Here is a 5,577-nt window from a genome sequence, read left to right on the forward strand (position 1 = left end):
GAATGAAGAGAGGATATATTGGTGTCAACTAGTGTGGAATCTTTCACCATCGAAATTTACAAGGGAAAAGAGGTCTTAAAACCCTCAGAGCTAATGCTCAAGAAACAAATGAATTGATCCACCATGATGCTCTAAAATAAATTCAACCCTCTTGTATTTATAGATTTCCTAGAGGGGTCTCTTCTTCTTAATTGATTGAGTAAATTTTACTTCAAACCCCAATTTTGGGTTTCTTTGCCCAGTTGCCCCAAAACACACTCAGACATTGGGTATTTTGGGGTTTTCCCCTTTATTGAGGATTGTAGCCTATAGAAATTGATAGGCTACTTTGTCTCTCATTAATTCTCAATTTGAAGATGACATTACAATGCCCCTAACAGTGTAATAAAGTAAAAGAAGAGTATAATGGGAAAACACATTTGAGGCAATAGGGGACTCTACCTAAGTAATAATTATCCAAATGTTTATATATCTAGACTAAGGAAAGGTGACTTAAGGGAGAGTAGGCTAGCACAAAAGAGCCTTCATAATGAAGATCAAGAGCTAATTGACTCATCACTAGGCAGGTCACATATGGACATGGAACAAAAATAGGCCACACAACAACAACTTTGAGTGAGTAGCTTTATGTGAGTGCTAAATTGTGAAATCCATGTGCTACACCCTCAACAAAAAATGACATTTTGCAAAGGTTGTAAAAAAGATCCTCAAGGCCAAAAAGCTTAGGTGACCCCAATGCCTAGCCTTGACATGGATCCTAAGAAGATTACTTACATGGCCATGAGAAAAGCTTTAATTAGGGCCCCTTAACACACCTCCTCTCAAGAGTGGGGTCTACAATGGGCCTGGTCTCCACAACCACATATTAACTTTCAATGGGCTTTGGATGTGGAAAGATTCGCAAAGGAAATCAAATAATAGAATGCCAAATGATTGGTTCCTACCTTGTTTGTAGAATGTGACCTCCCTAAATGCCTTGAACTCCCTTGCAATGTTGGGAGATAAGGAAACAATGGATTTACAATTGAAATATTGCAACAAATATAGTATCGTGGAGCGTTTGAGGCCCTTCCAAATGCTTGCCACACATCCATGGTCTAGAGAATACGTAATATTGTTTTTGAGTAAGATATTTTGTATTTACAATAAGTTAATGTAGTTTATTTTATTTTGCAAACGATCCTTTTAAGTAATTTCACCTTGGTTTAGAGAATATGTAAAATTGTTTGAGTAAGATATTTTGTATCTACAAGTTAAGGTAGTTTATTTTATTATGCAAATGATCCTTTAAGTAATTTGACCAAAGACTATTGTTTTTCTACTATTATGTTGAAGGTAAAGGACTCCCTACCCAAAATTGTTTATTGTTGGTATTAGTCATGGTACTAATTATATGAAAATGGTTTGATCTAAATGGTTAATTATAGATATATGAAAATGGGTTAATCTAAATAGTCAATTTCTGTAATTAACCTAGATATATACCTTAAAGATATGAAAATGGTTTTATCTAAATGGTGAATTTCTATGATTAACCAACGTATATACCTAAACCTAAAAGGATGCAGATGAATGAACCTAGCTATATACCTTAAACCTAAAAGGATGCAGATGAATGAACCTAGCTATATACCTTAAAGATATGAAAATGGTTTTATCTAAATGGTCAATTTCTATGATTAACCAACGTATATACCTAAAAGGATGCAGATGAGAGAAAGTCCATGTGGGAGTGGATTAACAATGAGTTCCCATAAGCCACATTTTATTATGTGGAAAATTCTACAATGTTACAAACTCAAAAACTAAAAAGGGATCATTAGTTGTGTAGATGTCGACAAAGGAAAAAATGGCTTGGAATGGCCTAAATGTCGAAACCGACAAATTTCCTTGTCGAGATCCTCTTGAGTTGTGGTTTACGTGGTTATTTTCCAAAGAGGTAAAAAGAGTTGAAATAGTTGGACTATGTAATGCTTTCAAAACCAACAAAAAAATTCCTTTGATTACAATGGGGAAGATTGGTCGAGGAGGATTTACTATATCTCACCACCATCGTATTGTTTTACCCATTTCTTGTGTGATTGCTATAATCAAATCCTCGAAGACTAGATTCATGTTTAATGTTTCACGTCTCAAACAACGAACAACGAAAATGGTTTGCTTTGCTGTTTTTTTTACTTACCCTCACCAGTAACCCCCACAAGAACAAACTCCATCCTTGAAATGGTGGAAGCGGTTGAGATCCCTTACAATAATTTCTCTCCCAACAATCTTTGAAATGAACTTTGTAGCGGTGTGGCAATCTCCACAAACACGTAGGTTTTTAACAATTCGGATCGGTATACCATGTGGAATCATCATAATCCCATATGCAATAGCCAACTTTTCACTGTGGTAAGACAGCATATGCTTTTTACTCTCGTCTTCCACATCATGTAGCACAAAATTTGTGTCAGGCGCATACCCTGCCTGCTTCATCTGCAACTCCAGTCTCCCCAGCATTGCATATATTTTCTCGGATTCAGGATGGGATCTGTCTGCTACCAAAAAAGTATACAGCTTATTCTTGACCTCGATCCAACTACATCCTGGGTTCCTTTTTACTCCCTTATCTTGCATCCTTCTAATAATATTCGCTGCATCATCCCACCTACCAGATGCACTATAAATATTCGACAGAAGAACATATGATGCAGCATTTTGTGGTTGCAATTTAGAAAGGCGTTCTGCAGCATGCTCTCCTAGTTCAATATTGCCATGAATTCTACAGGCACTGAGCAATGCTCCCCACACGATGGCATCCGGTTCAAAGGGCATATTATTGATAAAAACCACTGCCTCCATCAACCTCCCTGCACGACCAAGAAGGTCAATCATACAACCATAGTGATCCGGTATAGGTGTAATGCAATGATCTTGTATCATAGAATTAAAGTACCTGCAGCCTTCAACCACTAGGCCTGCATGACTGCATGCAGAGAGCACACCAGTAAATGTCACATGATCTGCCCTTATGCCTATCCTAAGCATTTCTTCAAATAATTGTATTGCATCTTTGCCACGCCCATTCTGAGCATATCCTGTTATCACTGTAGTCCATAAGACCAAGTCCCGTTCATGCATTTTGTCAAACACCTGGCGTGCTTCCTCAATAGAGCCACATTTGGCATACATGTTAACAAGTGCACTTCCAACAAACACATTGGATTCAAAACCCGTTTGGACCACATGGGCATGGACGTGCTTACCCTGCTCCAACACCGAAAGACTAGCGCAAGCATTCAACACGCTGGCAAAGCTAAACCCATCCAACTTCACACCCTCCTCCTGCATTTTGCAAAACAGATTCAGGGCTTCCTCGCCACGCATATTACGGCCATATCCTGCAACCATGGCATTCCAAGAAACCGAATTTCGCTCAGGCATTTCATCAAATACTTTCTGGGCATCATTTATATTTCCGCCTTTGGCATACATGTCAACAAGAGCGCTACCCACAACAACATCGGACTGAAAAGAACCTTTTACTACCATGCCATGTATCTGCTTACCCTGTTCCATAATCAATAATCTCGCACACACCGACAAAGCGCTGCCAAAAGTGAATTCATCAGGCTCCATGCCTGCACATCGCATTCGTGAGAACAAACTTAAAGCCTCCATCCCATTCCCAAAGCGTGTATATCCGGCTATCATCCCACTCCAGGAGACAGAATCTCGTTCAGGCATTTCGTCAAACAGTTGGCGTGCATCCTCTAATCTCATGCATTTCACATATCCTGAAATCATGGTATTCCATGAGGAGACATCTCGTTTGGGCATTTTGTCAAACACTTGCCGCGCATTTGCCAAATTGCGGCGCCGGATATACATGTCTATAAGACGATTGTCCTGAAAAACACCCATCATCTCCTTCCATTTCGCACTGTCTCTGCAACTCTTGGCACGTTGTTTTTCTGCTGTTAAACTGTTTATAAAATGAATATCTGCGATGGCTGAAGTTGTAGTATGAACTTTTGCAGTTTGAGGTCGAGTGAATAGAATCAAAAAATGTTTTTTATGGCTTTGATGTTGCAATCCCCGGCCTGCCATGATTGTCGAATGGCAGGGGGTTTGAGATTACGGAAGTTGAATTCTTCAGCATTGTCTTGAATTAAGTACGGCGTTACACAGCCTTCTCCGACCACCCGTGAGGTTCTCCGCACCTTTCACCGGACTTTCCTTGCAAGCTATTTTGCCGATTTCATCCGTCCAAATTTTAACCATATCTTACATGGATAGTACAAAAATATTCCTAGCCGAGCAACTCAGCAAATTCATGCCCTCCCTCGCAAAAGAATCAAAGGGATAGAGAACCCAGCGGAGGTCGTGCTCAACACCTCTCCCAGTCTTATTTCAAATGTATTTTTAAAAATATTAATGGCCTTAAGCTAAAAGAAAACTATGATATTATAATATTTAAGGGTGGACTATAAATAAAATAAGTTTTTTTTACTAGAATTTATCAAAATCTGGCAATACAATTTCAAGATTTTTTTGTTATTTAAAATAAGTTTTTAAATGTATAAATAGATTCAGCACACTCAAAAAATTTTGCGGCATTCCAATTACGCAGATTAAACAATTTAAACTCAAACTTTCAAAATCTTGATCGGATTTTGATTAATATTAACCAAAAAAATGGTTGTGAAACAATTTAAACTTAAGTTTTCAAAAATCTTTGTAAGATTTTGATTAAAATTAACCAGAAAGATGGTAGTGAAAAACTCTATAAGTTAGAATAGGCCATATTTAATTTGTATAAATTTAATAATTTAGCGTGGATAGTTTGATTGGCGATCAAACTAATGTTTTCAAAAATGAATTTAAATGTAAAAAAAATTATAATATTTAATTTGTATAAATTTAATAATTTAGTGTGAACATTTTAATTGGTGATCAAAGTAATGTGAGTTTGTGGTAACTAAGAGGTCCAAGGTTCAAATTGCTCACTTGTGATCCGGTTTACAAATGACTTTTTATACCCCAAAGGTTTATTGGCAGCCCTTGTCACCTATGGGAAAATCTATCATAACTCAATTGTCAAACTAACACGGGGAAAATCATTACTATCTATTAATGCATGATGAATCATCACTGTTATTCACTGTTATTCAAGGAAAACCACACCGCTTTGAAGTACAATGGGAAAATCTATCATAACTCAGTTATCAAACCAATAGTGAGGACAATAATCATTTGTTGATATCTGCAAATGCACACGACTCATCATTTTTACTTAAAGAAAATCAAGTTCCTGATATTAACCCGATTATCCATAAAAAGTAAGCTTGAAAATCAAGTTACCTGGTATTAAGTTGATTATCCATAAAAAGTAAGCTTTCACGCCTAGTAAAAGTCTATGGAAATATTAATCTATTTCCTTACTTTCCAATAATAATTTAAATATTTCATTTTAATAATTTTTTATTAAATTTCAATTAAATTTATTAAATAATATATTAAAAAAACTAAGTTATGTTTTAAAAATAAACAAATAAAACCTAAGTTATATTTTAAAAAATATATGTATTCAAA

At 36.4% G+C, this 5,577-nt stretch overlaps 1 pseudogene; it reads right to left on the bottom strand.

Moving 5' to 3' along the window:
* Positions 1-1,764: 1,764 nt before the first annotated feature.
* LOC149262120 (pentatricopeptide repeat-containing protein At1g08070, chloroplastic pseudogene) lies at positions 1,765-4,388 on the bottom strand (annotated as a pseudogene).
* Between the last annotated feature and the right edge of the window lie 1,189 nt (positions 4,389-5,577).

Source organism: Pinus tabuliformis, chromosome 6 (genome assembly GCF_031772625.1).
Source record: "Pinus tabuliformis cultivar Carrire ecotype Pingquan chromosome 6, CPIR1, whole genome shotgun sequence".
Lineage (NCBI taxonomy): Eukaryota > Viridiplantae > Streptophyta > Pinopsida > Pinales > Pinaceae > Pinus > Pinus tabuliformis.